This window comes from Dipodomys ordii, unplaced genomic scaffold (assembly GCF_000151885.1).
Source record: "Dipodomys ordii isolate 6190 unplaced genomic scaffold, Dord_2.0 Scaffold31, whole genome shotgun sequence".
Lineage (NCBI taxonomy): Eukaryota > Metazoa > Chordata > Mammalia > Rodentia > Heteromyidae > Dipodomys > Dipodomys ordii.
In genome coordinates this window covers 6543146-6560301 of record NW_012267247.1, presented here as the reverse complement: position 1 = coordinate 6560301, position 17156 = coordinate 6543146, and positions in this window count along the sequence as shown.

Sequence of the window (17156 nt, the reverse complement as noted above, 5' to 3'; positions counted from 1 at the left end):
CTTCATCATGAAACCCACCATGGTCATGGCAACAGACTCCTGACTGACTGTGGGGTATAAGAAGTGCTTTTATATAAGGTGCCAACGACGGGTCTGCACTCTTACATAAGGTGCTCTGGTATTTTTAGCAGCATGGAGCTGCTGTGTGAATGGAGGAGTTGTTCTTGCCGAAATGCAGCTGCTTTCCAGGCCAGCAAGGTCCTTGAAATGCTGTTTTCCAGCAGTTGTCTGCAGTTGGAGGGCTGAGGGCTATGCCAAACCTGCAGCACCAAATAATCCTGGAGTTCCTTCAGGCTGACCTGATTCCCACCACCAGCAGACAGTGAGAACATCCCTGAACTCTCTTAGTCACCCCCAGAGCTTCCCAGAACAAGACAAGGGACTAGTCCAACACAAGCTAAGTGATTTCCTACCAAAGCCAGTGGATTCCAGGGACAGGAAGAAACCAGAACTGACCTTGGTTCTACTCCTACGTCCACATTCCCAAGTCAACCCCCTCCTTCTGGTGTCACTGCTGCCTTTCTCCCTGCTTTGGTACACTTTATTGCAGTATGGCAGACACAGAGAAGAACGTATATCAAATGAACAAATTCTGGGCTAGGATTGTAACTCAGTGGGAGGATGCTGGCCTAGCATACCAGAGACTTGCGCTTGAACCCCCATATTGCAAGAAAAAAAAATCAATGAGTTCTGACTATATAAACATACCCATATGATCAACATCCATATTAAAAACAAACAAGGCAGGTGTGGCAGCATGCACCTATAGTCCCACCTAGTTGGGGGACTAAGTTAGGAAGATCGCTCAAGCCTAGGAGTTTGGGGCCAGCCTGGGCACTGTAGTGAGACCGTGTCTCTTTAAAAACAAAGCCGGGCACTGGTGGCTCACGCATGAAATCCTACCTACTCAGGAGGCTGAGATCTGAGGATTGTGGTTTGAAGCCAGCCCAGGTAGGAAAGTCCATGAGACTCTTATTGCCAATTAATGACAAGAAAACCAGAAGTGGCACTGTGGCTCAAAGTGGTAGAGAGCTAGCCATGAGTGAAAGAGCTCAGCGACAGTGCCTAGGCACCAAGTTCAAGCCCCACAACCAACTAAAATCAAGGGAACAAACGTATTAGCCATCTAGGTCCTTTCTAAAGGCCCAGGAAACTACTACCCTAACTTCCAACACTGACTCCGCTTGCCTTTCTTGCACTTTGTATAAATGCAATCACAGTATGTGCTCTGTTACATCTGCTTCCTTTTGCTCAACAATCTGTTTGTGTGACTCATCCCTGTTATACCATGAGGCTGCAGACTTTATTCGCACTGCCACGGTGTTGTCGTCTACATTCACCAGCTTCTATGCTACTCAACCGCTCATAGATAGTGACCGATTTCCACTTCTACTGGCTATTGCAAAAAGTACTATGAACATGCTAGCTTAAGTCTTTTGCTCTATGTATCCAGGCACTAGTGGCTCATGCCTGTAATCTTAGCTACTCAGGAAGGCTGAATTCTGAGAATCAAGGTTGAATGCTGTTCGGGGCAGAAAAGTCTGAGAGATTCTTATCCCTGATTAGCCAGCAGAAAGCTGCAGTAGAGGTATAGTCAAGTGGTCAAGCACCAGCCATGAGCAAGAAAGCTGAGGGAAAGTGTGAGGCCTTGAGTTCAAGTTCTGGTACTGAAAAAAAAAACACTAGTGTTTTAAGCCTCAATTCACCCTGTCATTGTTTTGGTTTTTGGGTTTGTTTGTTTTTTTGTCGGTCATGGGGCTCAAACTCTGGGCCTGGGTGCTGTCCTTCAGTTCTTCAGCTCAAGGTAAGCATTTTACCATTTGAGCCACAGTGCCATTTCAGGTTTTCTGGTGGTTAACTGGAGATAAAGTCTCATGGGCTTTCCTGCCCAGGCTGGCTTTGAACCGTAATCCTCAGATCTCAGCCTCCTGAATTGCCAGGATTACAGGCAATTGGTTTTTTTTGTTGTTGTTGTTGGTCGTGGGATTTGAACTCTGGGCTTGGGTGCTCTCTCTGTGCTCTTCAGCTCAAAGTGAGTGCTCTACCATTTGAGCCACAGTGCTACTTCTAGTTTTCTAGTGGTTTATTGGAGATAAGAGTCTCACAGACTTTCCTGCCTAGGCTGGCTTTGAACTGAGATTCTCAGTTCTCAGCCTCCTGAGTAGCTAGGATTACAGGCATGAGCCACTGGCGCCCGGCAAGCCTGTCATTGTTTTAACATGGTCTTTCCACTACCCAGAGAGCACTGAGTAGGGTATTGGCCACAGGTATCACTTTTCAGGATTCTCTATATCTACTGTGTGTGTTAATAAACACTTGCCCTTCTGTATCGTCAGTTTCTTGATCTGCAAAATGGGAGCAACAGAGCTTCTAATTTCCTTGGTCAACTGTCTGTAGTGGTTAACACTCAATTCACATTAGCAGCTGAGACCACAGCCAAAGTCACCCTGTCTTTCTAAATACTTCTGAGGTGAGGCTCAGCCTGCCTTTTGCTCACTATAAGATTCATATATGTAGCCAGGCACCAGTGACTCACACCCCTGCTCCAGTGGCTCCTGCCAGGGTATCTGTGAGCAAGGCCCTTAGCGAGGAGGAAAAAGCAGCTGGCAACAAGCATCTGGAATGGTCCTCATGGGGACCATTCCCCATCCCTTTCCCTTTCCAGCCAGGCAACTGAGATGCCTGGCAGCTGCAGTTACTGTCCTTTAATCACAAGGAATGACTTAAGTGACCTGAACCAGAAACATGGTTCTGGGGTCATTATTAATGGTGTGCCAAGAGCCTGGTATCAACTTGCTGGGGCACCAACATTACCCAGAAGCCACTGCTTTGGGGAAAAAAAGAATTAATGTCTATGCAGAAGGAGAATAGAGAGCAATATTTTATTTAGGCGACAGAGATGGAAAAAGCCCCTGGAAGAGTACAGTGCACAGCCCTAGGAGCAAGAGGCTTGGGCCTCACACTACTGGTTGCCATGGTTACAGGATTTCACAGCAGGAGCTCATTTTCCTATGACAGTGACCTGTTGGATAAGGGAAGGACATTTCCTAAAGAAACTTAGTTGAAGGCTGTTACTATGTGGGGAGGTAAGGAGGGCTTTATAGGAATAAATAAATAAAATATTTTAAAGTACCCTAAGGAATAGAAATTACCCAAGAACCCTTGCAAAACTGTCTCTTTATCCCATAACTCTTACTTAAAGCCAGGCCTCAAAAGCATGTTTCTAAGTCCTCCTGGGTGATGTCATAGCCTTCCTGCATCACAGATCCTACCATTAACTATCTGTCTGCTACACAGTCTTTTCCTATAGTCCAGAAATGTCCCAAGCAGCCAAGCTACCACTATATCCTGCATACCAGGGCAGGTGCTGAGGAGACAAATATGGAACACATATGCCTCCCTGATAAACAGCAAATCCTAGTACCCAAGAATAGCCTTAAGAGTCAGACAAAGCTTCACTTTGCCTACCTGCAAGCTGTGTGATTTAGGCAGGGTCCTGGCCCTCTCTGAGCCTGCATCCTCACAAGCAGAATGAGGCCAGTAGTTGTAATGCCCACCTCCACAGGTGTAAAAAGCAGCAAATGCATGGAGTAGTGAGCACACAGCCCAACTCAGGACATGGAGCAGCTGTTATGATTAAGAGCCAGAAAAGTGCATCCCCAGCTCCTAATCCAATGGGAGGCTCAGAGCAGAGAACAAAGTATTAAATTGTGTAGTGCAACCAATAACCAACGAACCCAGCAGCAGATGGACTGGAATCTGGGATAAGGGTACAGTTGTGGGGAAAGTGGAGTTTGAACCAGACTCTGAGGCTGATGGGGAGGGGTGTTCTTGGAGGTTTGAGGGTGGGAATGCCTTTAAGTGCCTACAGGGTGCCCAGTCCTGGGGATCCAGGAAGAAAGAGAACAGGCTTATGGCTGCCATCAGATACAGTAAAGGAGTCAGCAGTGAAGGAGTCAAACGCTGAAGCCAGCAGTAGCTCAAGGACATAGGGCCACGGAAGGTTTCCCAATAGAGGTCATGGGGTAGAGGGATGCAAAGCCAAGCTTTGCCAAGAAACAGTACCTAATCAAGTACTACGGTAAGAGCAAGAGGGTGAGCAGGAGAGGAAGGGAAGAAGATGTAGGACTGGAAACTGGAATGAGAACATGCAACTGGACCCTGCAGTCAAGGACCAGCTGAGCTTTGCAGAGGAGGAAATCTCTAGCTCTAAAAATTTCTCAGGGGAACAGGTCAAAGCAAGGTAAAGGGCTCATCATTCTAAAGGTGACATGTGGGATAGATTGCTGCATGGACTGGTTGACAGTGGAGAAACCAGCCAAGAAACTTCTGTACTCTGGCCTACACTGATCCAGGCCTGGAAGAGCTGGCCACAAAGGAAGAGGAGAGAGGCAAAGCACTTGAGAGACAAGTAGAACATGGAGGAGAATGAGGGAGACTCACTGCCAAGACGTGAGGGAGGGCTGGGTACTGGTGGCTCGCACCTGTAATCCTAACTACTGAAGAGGACGGTGGTTCCAAGACAGTCCAGGCAGAAAATTCCATGAGACTGTTATTTCCAATTAACAGCAAAATGCCGTAAGTGGAGGTGTGATTTGGGAGGCTGGGTTTGTAAGGGTGCTGGGACAAGCAAGGGAGAGCAAGACTGGATAGAGGGGAGTGGGTGTTCCTTAGACGACTCCCAATAATGGCTATAAAGGGACCCTGGAAAAGAACAAAACCAGGAAAGAGCAAAAAAGGCTGTAAAGTGAGCATGGACAGCTTTCCAGACAGGGCAGGGAGGCAGAACAGAAGGCCCACAAAAGAAGTGTCTGGAAACAAGATGACTCCAGGAAAATGGTTTAGCAGCTTCAGCAAAGTGGCAGGGCCAGCAGCCTGGCTGCAGGATTAGGGGGAGTGAGGCCGGAGGAGGTGGCAGGTGCAGAGCACTTGTGGGGAAAATGTGACACAGAAAGAAGAAGCCAAGCTTATGGTTTATGGCTCTTGCGCTACCTTTTGCCTTTTTCTTTTTTTCAGATGAGAGTCAAGTGGCTAGCAGAGGGAGAGGATGGCAGGGCTTGCAGAAGCCGGGTGTGAAGGCAGAATGATGGTGCTAGCCTTGCTGATTCTCTCACCGAGGCCTCCAGGGCTATCCCCACTGCCCTACCTCCAACTGCCAGATCAAAGGCTCGCTGCTGCTGCTGCTGCTGCTGCTGCTGCTCAGGGTGTCACAGATCCTTCCTGTCGGTCCTCCTTGCTCTGATCTGAGAACACATTCCCTCCTTCTGCACCAGCGCCTCTCCTGGTGTTAGAACAGACCACCCAGGTGGATAATCAGGCCGATGGGCCCCAGGAGCAGCCAGGCAGGAGGCAACCACCCCAGACTTTGCAGTCTTCTCTGTAGTCCCAGAGAGGCAGCTTCCGTGCAACACCTAACAGGTGGCCTGGCCGCTAGGAGTCCAGGTGGACCGAAGCGCTTCTCCAAAACCTCGGCCTTGACAGTGAGGAGTGGGGTTAGGAGTGGGAAGGGCGCACTGGGGACTCTGGCTGACCAAGGAGCAAAGCTTCCATTGGGAAGGCACACAGACAGACACACAGACACAGACACAGACACACACACACACACACACACACACACACACACACACGGAGCGCCAAGGTGACAGCAAGTCCAGAAGCCAAAGGTCCAAGGCCCTGGACCCCCACGGCACCCCACACGCCATCCCCTGCAGGGTTGGATCCACCCCCCACCCCCCAGCGCCGGCCAGGGCTCGTGCAGACCCCGCAGGGCACCGCCTCAGCCCGCCGCACGCACGTGCGCGCCGCGCCGGCGCGGGCTCCGCCCCACACTTGTTGACCGGCGCTCGGGGGCGCGCGCCGGCGCCCCTCCCCCGCGCGCCCGCCCCGAACTCGGGGCGCACCCCGGGCTCACCTCAGGGCTCCCGCCGGGACTGCGGACCAGGCACAAACACCCCCCGCGAGCCTGCAGGAGGAGCCCGGCCCAGAACCGCGCGGACCCAAGGGCGGGCGCGGCCGGCTAGGGCAGCTCGGTGCCACAGGCCCTGCCCGCGCCCCGCAGGTTCCCCCGGGCTCGCCCCGACTCCCGCCTCGAAAGGGCTCCCGGGTCTAAGCCCTCACTCCTGGGCCACACCCGGCGCGCCCCTTTCTACCCTCCCGCCACGGAGCCAGACGCACGCCCCGGTCCCCGGAGGCCGGGCCCCGAAAACAGGGTGGCCAGCTCTGGAGCCGTAACTCACCTGAGGAACCGGCCCCGGCGCCCCGCGCGCTCCCTGGCTGCCCCCTGGCGGCGGCGGCGGGAACCGCAGGGCCCGCCCCGCCCCGCCCCGCCCCGGCCCGTTCCCACCTGGAGCATCGCAGGTGCAGGTCACCAAGTAGGTACAGCCCCCCTGAACCATGGGACGGGGCTGCGGGGTCCCTCTGTGTTACTGACTATACGAACATCACTGCCTTTAAGCGCCTCTTAATTCTCCCGTACCCCACCTGTAAGGCCTGAATTTACAAGAAAGGACCCATTCTCATTACCCCCTGAAGCAAGAGGAAAGCTTGGTAGGGTTTCTGGAGCACCAGCTGAACCGACTCAGTATATATTTTTTGAATGAATGAGTACTGAGTTCATGGAGACTCAGACAGGGGCATCTGGCTACAGTCTTGGAAAAAAGTAGTCAGAAAAAGGCTCACATCAGCCTTACCTTTGGCTCTCTCAATTTAAAACTAATTGGCTGTGTTCTCAGTGTCCACCCTGCCTAGGCCTGGGTAACTGGTAAGAGTGGTAGAGGAGCTTAAAAATTGATGGGAGAAACAATTAGGCCAAAGTTTAGTTACTTTTTAATTGTGGTACTAGGATCTGAGCTTACACTCTGTGTTAGTAGTGTAAGCATTATGCCCACCTTTGGTCCTCAGCTCCATCCAGACCTGAGTTCCTGCCACACCGCTGGACACTCCCTCTCTCCACCCAGATCCACCTGAGCTCCCACTTAACCTCACTTCCTGCCCCCAGACTCTCCTGCTACCTGGATAGAGATAGAGGCCACGTAAAATATGGCTCTTCTAATAAACCTTATAATAATCTTTCTCCTGTCCTTGCCTGCCTCTGCGTGGTCCCCTGGGACGGATGTGAAGTATCCTTTCAAGTAGGCCAGTGCTCTGCCTTTTGAGTACACCCAAAACCCTTTATGCTATAATTACTTTTTAGGTAGGGTCTCTGTCTTGGGGGAAGGGTTGGTTTTTGTTTTTGTTTTTGTTTTTGTTTTTACCTAGACTAGCCTAAACCACAATCCTACCACCTATGGCTACACAACATGCCACCACACCAGGCTTCGTGGTTAAGATATAGTCTCCTTAACTTTCTGCCTCAGCTGGTCTTGAAACCACAATCCTGATTTCTACTTCCTGAGAAGCTGAGATTATAAACTTGAGACCAAACACTTTTTATAATGAAATAATTTCCTGGGATGATCCTGAAAATCAATAGCTGAGTGAAAATCAGATCTGGAATCTTGGTTGCCACTGTACTCAGCAGCCTCTGACAGTCGTGGTCCAAGTTGTGCTGACCTCCTTTGGAGTTCTAGATCTTTCCTATGAGTAAGGGAATTTTGGGCAGCTAAGCAAATTTCTATAAACTATCACTGTTCACAGTGTGGCTGTGCTGGTATTTAATTTTTTAAATGTCACTTATTTTTATTTAATATAAATTGCCAGTGTGGCTAGTAGCTTGCATTAGACAGCTCAACCTATAAATCCTGGTGTCTCTCAGTAGTGTAGGGGCCAGCACCAGTGACTCTCAACTTGTAATCCTAGCCGTTCAGAGCTTGAGATCTGGAGATAGTGGTTTGAAGCCAGCTCCAGTAGGAAAGTCTGTGAGACTCTTATCTCCAATTAACCATCAAAAAGCTGGGAGTGGAGCTGTGGCTCAAGAGGTAGAGCTCTAACCTTAAGCAGAAGGATTCAGGGATGGTGCCTAGGCCTTTAGTTCAAGTTCCAGTACCAGGACAAAAAAAAAAGATCATATATAAAGATCATGTAGGGGAAGCCTCTAGTACAAGGCCTGGCTTATTGTAAGGACTCAATGGGTGGGGATTTTAATGTCACCACTGTCATCCTCATAACATCACTGCCCCAAATCCCAAGGAGGCAGGAACCCCACAGACCCATCCACAAGCTCCCCTGTAGTGGTTGTTCATACCCCAAGCTAAAGTACTCACAACTTGAGTAGGGGGCCAGCCTCTCTTTGACCCAGGACCACAAGAAATCTCTTTCTTGTAGCACCTCCCCTAGTGGGAGGGGTAACTCTCCCAAACCTGGGCAAAGCTTGCTCTTTCCTTCAGGCACTAGCAAAACTGCAGAGGGCCCAGTTGCACCTCTCAGTTGTGCTTTGGCTTAGACCAAGGACGCTGGCTCACAGGTCTCACTCACTTAATTCTAGTTCTCTCCACTCCCACACTGCACCAACAAAACTGCTTTTATCTGGCTGTGCCCTCAGGGCCTCTTCCCTGTGAAAGCAGATACTGCCTCCCAGCTAGCTAGGAAACTGTTTCCTCCTCTCCCCAGCCTGGGGGTGGCCTTGTCCTCTGCTCACTGTGGAGGAACACGCACATCCACACACTCATGACTACACATGTGCACACCACCCTAGACGGGCCACCAACCAGCACAGCCTCTCGCTTCAAGGTCCTGGAGAGAGACTAGTGATGAGGTTGGCTTATTCTTGGCACCCTCCCCATCCACTCAACAAAACTCTCAAAATGACCTCATCCCTTTTTGCTTCTTGCTCCAAGCGAACTCATTTCTTCCTTCTAATGGATTACATATGGGGCTAGGGGTATTTCTGTAGTATAGCACTTGCCTAATATACACAAGGCCTTGAATTTACTCTCCAGCAATGAAGAAAGAAGGAAAAGGAGAGAATGAATGCACAAAGGAAGGAAGAGAGAAAGATAAAAAGAGAGAAGGAAGCATGGTACCAGTGGCTCACACCTGTAATCCTAGCTACTCAGGAGGCTGAGATCTGAGGATTGCGGTTCAAAGCCAGCCTGGGCAGGAAAGTCTGTGAGACTCTTATCTCCAATTAACCACAAGAAAACCAGAAGTGGTTCTGTGGCTTAAATGGTGGAGCACGCATCTTGAGCTGAAGAGCTCAGGGACAGCACCCAGGCCCAGAGTTCAAGCCCCACCACCCACGAGAGGGGGGGGAGGGAGGGAGGGAGGGAAAGGAGAGAAAGAGAGAGAGGAAGGAAGGAAGGAAGGAAGGAGGGAAGGGAGTAGTATGCCTCTGTGACACTAGTACCAGCTACTAGGCAGGTAGAGGCAAGAATTCATGGGCCACCTGGGCAACACAATAAAAATAGACCCTATCTAAAAGGAAAAGAAAAAGGATTTCTTGGATTGTGTGTGTGTGTGTGTGTGTGTGTGTGTGTGTGTGTAGATATGATGTTGGGGCTATAAATCCACCTGTTCTCTGCACAACAGAATGTCTACTGTGCATTGATCTCACAGTGCACAGCTACCACATGAGGCAGCTATGGAAAAAGTGATTAGCCCGGGTCATATAGCCAGGTAATAGCAGAGCCTTACTGTCAGCCTAGACAGCCAGACTCCAGAGCCCACTGTCTTAGCTACTAGGACTTCTGCAGCTGAATAGGACACAAGACACAGAGGCATGAACCCCTGTGTGGCAGAACACAAAAAGGGATTTTCAGAGGGAACCTGGTGCAGAGACTTGAAGGATGACTAGGAGTTTGTCAGGTGGGAAGGCTGGGGAAAGTAGCTGGAACAACAGATGCAAAGGCACAAAAAAGGCAGGAAAGGGAACGTTAAAAGATTGTTTTGTGGCAATGGTGAGGGACGGAGTGGAAAACAAGGCCAGTGGAGTAAGTTGAATGGGTTTATGAGGACCTACTATGTTCAACCTGCCAAGACTGTGGATTTTAGCAAGGCAATGGTTTCCAACCTGTGTGATTGAATTCTGCAGCTCCATCAAGAAGAGAATATCAATGTGTGTGTGTGTGTGTGTGTGTGTGTGTGTGTTAGTCTATTGAATCTATTAGACAAGGATAAATAGATATCAGATTACATAAATTACTCCCACAGGTGGGATCTCTTCTTCACTGAAGACTTTATGAATATGCATGTTGAATGCATCCTCATTAGAGAGTTATATGCATCTGCAAGTGGCACTGATTTTAATCTGTACCATAGCTATTTCTGCCTTAGGTTCTTGCTATGTTCTTTATGGGCCCAAAGACACACTGGTAAGAATTAGTGATTAGGGGCTAGGAAGGTGGTTCAGTGGTAGAGCGCTTGCCTTGCATGCATGAGGCCCTGGGTTTGATTCCTCGGCACCACATAACCAGAAAAAGCTGGAAGTGGTGCTGTGGCTCAAGTGGTAGAGCACTAGCCTTGAGCTGAAGAGCTGAGGGATAGTGCCCAGGCCCAGAGTTCAGGCACCATGACAGGCAAAAAAAAAAGAATTAGTGATTATACCTCAAACTCTCCTTTTCTCCAAGTACTTGGTATCTTTTTGGTCCAATAAACCCCAGAACAGCACTGCTGTATGTTTCCTATGACACATCACACACATCTAGTGAGTCAGTAGAAAAGGAACATCAGCAGTCTATTTTTTCATATTTCAGAAAGCCAAATAGAAACCATGCAGTGTTCTTCTATTGGAATCTGTGGAGAGTGTATATGGATGCGGGTCTGCTGCTGTTGGGAACTTTGATCACATGTTGTGGGAGTGTTTGTTAGAGTTACCTGGCACATAGAAGCCTCTGCGAAACTTGGCTCTTCTTTCCTCCTCGTTAATTCGTTCAGTTGGTGGTTTATGTTCGCATACATTCATGGATATTCATTTAATACTTTGAGTTCTAATCCAATTCTGATCTATTTTTTCCCCTTAGATTCTTCTAGCTTGAGCACTACAATAGCTCTCTCAGTTGTCTTCATGTTGACTTCACTGTGGGGTTTGGGGGTTTCGGTGTTTGATTTGGTGGTTGCTTCCTTCCCTTTTGACATTGTGAAATGTCTGGGACTTGTTTTGTGGATCTCCCTGCTCCAGGGATATCATCAGCTGTGTCTCCAAGGACCTGTGACTCTTTTGTGGTTTGGGTTTTTTGGTTGTTTTTGATTTTTGTTTTTTGTTTTTTTTGCCAGTCCTGGGGCTTGATCTCAGGGCCTGGGCACCATCCCTGAACTTCTTTTGCTGAAGGCTAGCACTCTACCGCCTGAGCCACAGCACCACTCCTGGCTTTTTCTGTTTATGTGGAACCGAGGAATTGAACCTGGGGCTTCATGCATGCTAGGCAAGCACTCTACTCCTAAGCCACATTCCCAACCCTGTGACTCTTTTTATTGGAGAATGGCATTAGTGGTATTAATTTGGGCATCCTCTTTGCTAGTGGACCCCTTTATTTATTTATTTATTGGCAGTGGTGGAGATTGAATCCAGGACCTGGAGCATGCCCAACACCCACTCTACCACTGAGCTACCCTCCAGCCCCTTTTGCCTTTTCTCACAAATGAACCATAGCAGGCCAAGGGATTCAGCCTCTCCCCATTAGGTGTTCTGGTCTGCCTAGGGTTCAGTGTTTGGGACCCTGGTTCCAAAAATAGTCCCTGCCTATAGAAGAGAGATAGGCAGTGTTGGGGGGATCTCAGTCCCCCACAACTCAGAGTAATCTGCAGACCAAAGTCAAGGTCTGAGAGCCTCAGAGATGGCTAGGTAACAAACCTCCAGCCAGGGAAGGGTTATAAAGGTGCAGCCTGGAGATGTGTGAGCCCAGAAAAAAGTAAAAGTCTGAGGCAGGACTTGACAGGCATCACCATGCCAAAGCTCCAGGGACAAAGGATCATTGTGTGGGTGCTGGGTCCCAGACAGTTTCTCGTTGTGCATGTCTAAATAAAATATTCTACTTTGGCTGGGAATGTAGCTAGTGGTAGAGTGCTTGCCTTGCATGCATGAAGCCCTGGGTTCCATTCCTCAGCACCACATAAACAGAAAAAGCTGGAAGTGGGGCTGTGGCTCAAGTGGTAGAGTGTTAGCCTTGAGCACAGAGAGGCTTAGGCACAGAGCCCAAGCCCAGAGTTCAAGACCCAGGACTGGCAAAAAAAAAAAAATTATTTTTTCTACTTTTTTTTTAAATAATGAGATCCTGATTTTATTCTTTTTTTCTTTTTCTGCTTATGTGGTACTGAGGAATCGAACCCAGGGTATCATGCATGCAAGGCAAGCACTCTAATCACTGAGCCACCTTCCCAGCCTTTTCTTTTTCTACTTTAAATCAGTCAGTCATCCTACCTTCCCTTCTTTACTTCCCTTCTCCTTCCTTCTTTTTTCTTTCTTTCTTTTTGTTTTGTTTTGATAGGGTCCCATTATATAGCCCAGCCTGATCTTGAACTCTAGATTCTCCTGCCTCAGTCTCTCTCAAGTGCTGAGATTACAGGTCAGCACTAACACTTTTGGCTTTTAAACCAGTTTTTCAAATGTGCCTTCACAGTACGTGTGGTCCAAAGCACCTGAGGATTTATGTCTGTAGATTCCCAGTGACTACAAAATGGGAGGAGGGTTCTGTGCTGCAATCTGCATTTTAATTAGTAATTAGTTCTCCCAAGGATTCAGATGTACACTAAGGTTAACTCCTGCAGAAAAGCATGGGCATCCAGTCAGGGTACCATAATCTGTGCTTATTTTCTTCCTTCCTTCCATCTTTCTTTCTCTGCTCTGTTTTTATGGTAGCAGTGGTACTAGAGTACCCAAGGACTCCTTTTGCTAGACAAGTGCTCTATCACTTGAACCATATGCCAAACCTTGTTTTGTTTTTCAGATAGAACTCTTGATTTTTTGACCTGACTAGCCTCAGATTACAATCCTCCTATTTTAACCTCCCAACCCAGCTTGCTTTGTGTGTGTGTGTGTGTGTATGTGCGAATGTGTGCTATTCCTAAGGTTTGAACTTAAGGCCTAGGTGCTCTCTTTGTGAGCTTTTTTTTGCTCAAGGCTAGTGCTCTACCACTTGAGCCACAGCTCCACTTCCAGATTTTTGGTGGTTAATTGAAGATAATGGTCTCCCAGACTTTCCTGCCCAGGCTAACTACTCATCAGCAAGTCAGATGGCCTAATTACAGGGACCCTGAATTTAGCAGGATACCTAAGACTAGAAGGTGACAAAGTATGTAAGTTAAATATCTATTGCTTTAGGACTATTTATCGTGTCCCCTTAGTCCAGAATAAAGCCTATCATTTATCCTTAACTGGGTGGTACACTCAAAAACAAAACAAAACAAAAAAACTAGCTTGTGACATTTTATGACCTTGGTGGCCCCATAGACTGGTCACTTGAAAGTCCAACTTGAAAGCCCATCCCCCACCCCCAAATTCCCCTTACATTTCCCACCACCTATGACTAACTGCTACCCATACTAAGGCCAAGACACCTCCACAAATGAGAACTAAGCTCAAGTCCATACTACAGTCTTGTTCCTCTGCAGCATTAGCACTGATTACCACTCCTGGTTTGTACCGTTCATTGTCTAGCTTTGCTTTTCTGAACATTTTCCAGGAATATTCCTGGGGAGTGGGAGCCTTGGGGCTCCGTCTCTTCCTCAGAACCAGCCCCCTGCAGGACTTAGCCCATACCAAGCAGCCCACCAAGGCAAGCATTGAAGGATATTGCTCAGCTGTCAAACAACAAAGCCTGGCTCTAGCTCTTAACTGTACAAAAGGTCTTGGGGTGGGGGAAGGTTTCCCTGAAGGGATCAGAGGGTAAAGCAACAACAACCACCACAGAAGAAACTTCCAGAAACAGCCTGGGGATGGTGGGGTCAAACTTAGCAATTGAAGTTCTAAAGGAAAGGAAAGTTCAAAGAAGGGGCCCAGCTCTGTGCAAACAGAGATGGGTCTCAGCTTCTGGGGGCTTGCACTATGAAAGCCCACAGAAGTAGTCCAGGCAGCAACCTGAGGGGCAGTTGGTGAAATCTTGGAGCAGCCTGTATGCACCAGAACTGTGTGTAATGAACCTGTGCACAAATAGTTTCTGCACATTGTCTTATTTCAAGTTCATGAAGCCAGCTCATGAGCAGCCAACATGGTCCCCCTTTCACAGGTATGGGGAAGCAAGACTGGGAACTGCCGAGGTTACTTACCCCAAATCACAGGGTTGATCAGTAATAGGTCCAGAGTTGAAACCCACCAAATCCTTAGAGCTGGTACTCCACCTATCAACAGTGCCTGCCCAGTGCTAGGCCAACCCTGAAAACACATCAGCTCCTGTTTCTTCTGCTGATCCCTTCTGAGCCCCCTTCTTCTGCCACTCCCCTGGGTACCATGGGCCAAGCCCCCTTGTAGATTCTCTAGAAACCCAGGCTAAGAGGAGGGAAGCTGGGGAAGATAACACTCCTGCAAGGGACTCTTCTCAGAGCTATCCAGAGGATGGTAGGTACCATTCCAATGCTCCCATAAATAGATGGAGGGAAACACTCCTGAAATGGCCAGATACCTCTTCTGGACCATCAATAGTCACCAGGTCAGTGTCTTTGCCAGGCAAGGTCCCAAGGACACCTCGGTGCTGGATGCTGGGTGCTGGGTCAGAATGCCTAGGCTGGGCGCTGGGTGTCATTGTCATTGCACAAAACATGCTGAATATTTGCTTTGCAAGGATCAAATGCCATCTCTCAGGATCAGCCAGGAGTTGAGACTGTGTCCCCACTGATTCGACACCCAGTCTACTCTGTCTTAACATGAAACAAGAAAAATAAGCAGCACATATGCACTAGCAGCTGTGAGAAGTAGTTTTCAAATACTGACTGCTTTAAGGCTATCAACCAGCCAACGAGGTAAGTATACTAGTTTCTAGGACCATTTAAAAGATGAGGAAAAACCCAAAGTACAAAAAGGCCACGTAACTAGTAAGTAGCAAAACTGGGATTGACCCCAAGCCATTTGCACATTACCAGGATGGCACACAGCCTCCTGGGTTGGGATGGGGCAGCTGGGTAACTTCCCAGATAAATCCCACCAACTCCTTCCCTACACCCTTGATCAGCCAAGGATTTCTCCAGGCCCCTGGCATCTTTGCTTGTCATTTTTGGAGGGCCCAGATTCTGAAGAATGGGTTTTTAAAATGCCAAAATTGAGGGATGGGCAGGAGGCAACAGTGATCATGGTTCCTTCTATCAATGACAGACTTCCAGTCCTCCTCCCGTTTCTACGTGGCCTTTCAGTGCTCTGGGAACTAACATGGTCCAGCAGTCAATTCAGAGTACTAGGTGGAGAACAGAAGTAAAAAAGTAAAGCCTTTAGTCAGGTCATGAACAGAGAGGAGAAGGAGAAGGATAAAAGGACTTGCATTGTTCCTTGGAGAAGGCTGAGCAGTATTAGCAACAGAGCTGAACGGTCTCCTTATAGTGCAGGGGTTGAAGTATGAGATCAGATGTAAACATCTCAAGTTCTTCTGAGAAAAGCCAAGTTTCCTAGATTTTTTTTCTTCTTCTTTTTCTTTTTTTTTTTTTTGCTTTTGTTTTTGTTGGCTGTAGAGCTTGAACTCAGGGCCTGGGGGCTGTCCCTGAGCTCTTTTGTTATAGGCTAGCACTCTACCACTTTGAGCTATAGTTCCACTTCTGGTTTTTGAGTGGGTAATTGAAGAAAGAATCTTGCAGGTATTTTTGTGCCCAGGCTGGCTTTGAATTGCTATCCTCAGATCTCAGCCTCCTGAGTAGCTAGGATTACAGGCATGAGCCACTGGTGCCCAGCCCCCCCCCCCATCCTCAGCTTTTTTTATTTTAGGCTGGTGTCCTACCACTTCAGCAACACTTATACTTCTGGCTTTTTGGTGGCTAATTGGTGTCCAGAAGCTGGACACTGGTTAGCTCACGCATGTAATCCTAGCTACCTACGAGGCTGAGATCTGAGGATTACCCTTCAAAGAAAGTCTCAGCAGGAAAATCTATGAGATCTTATCTCCAATTAGCCACCAGAAAACCAGTAGAGATGTTGTAGCTCAAAGTAGTAGAGCACCAGCCTAGAGCTAAAGAGTGCAGGGACATTGCCCAGGCCCCGAGGTTAAGCCTGATGACCAACCAAAAAATAAAAATTAAACAGAGTCTCACAGATTTGATCCTCAGCTATCAGCTTCCTGAGTAGCTAGGATTACAGGCATGAGACACAGGAACAGGGCTTCATTCGCTTTTTGTGTCCCTTTAGTAGCACTCCAGGTATATGCATATGAATGGCATATGACAAATGCCTTTTCTTTCTTACACATATTTGTTTCTTTGCTAAATATTTTTTGAATGCTTGTTGAGTGCCAGGCACTGATTTTGATGTTGGAAATACAACAGTGAGCAAAACATCTTGTAGATTATACTGTAGCAAAGACAAACATTATAGACACAAACAACTAGATACAGGTAAGATGGCAATAGGTGTCATCAAGGAAACTAAGGATATCAAAAGGACATGTTGGGAAGTAGTCAGAAGTGGCCTTTTTGAGTACTTCAGAAGGTGAGTTCTGAATGGAGAGAATCATTGGGCAAGAATGTTTTCTCGGGCTGAGACTGTGGCTTAGTGGTAGTACCACATACACAGAAAAAGCTGGAAGTGGTGCTGTGGCTCAAGTGGTAGAGTGCTAGCCTTGAGAGAGAGAGAGAAAAAAAAGCTCAGGGACAGTGCCCAGACCTTGAGTTCAAGCCCCATGACTGGCAGAAAAAAAAAAAAAAAGAATGTTTTCTCAGGCCTGGGGTAAAGAGTTTGCCTAGCATAGAAAATTTCAGAACCTGCACCAAGGAGGTTCAGTGTACAGAAGGAACAAACAATACTATATGGTGAGGGATTAGTGGGGCTGTGCTGAGGGGCAGCAGGTATTAGCAGCCTGCTGTTCTATCCTTCACTCCTTTCCTCCCCAAGAGCACTCTCTCTTGGCCTTATCCCATGAGCAGCCTAAGCCAAGCTGTCTCCTTTGTTAGAAGTTTCTAGTTACTACCATAGGTGGCAGTTTATCTCCCAGTGTTTGGAGTTTATTCCCCCCCCCTCCCCCCAGCTTCATTTCTAGCTTTTTGGTGGTGGTTAATTGGAGATAAGAGTTTCAAGGCCTTTTGCTATTCAGGCTGTCTTTGAACTGCAATACTCAGGAAAAGAAGATGAGGAGGAGGAGGGGGAGGGGGCGGGG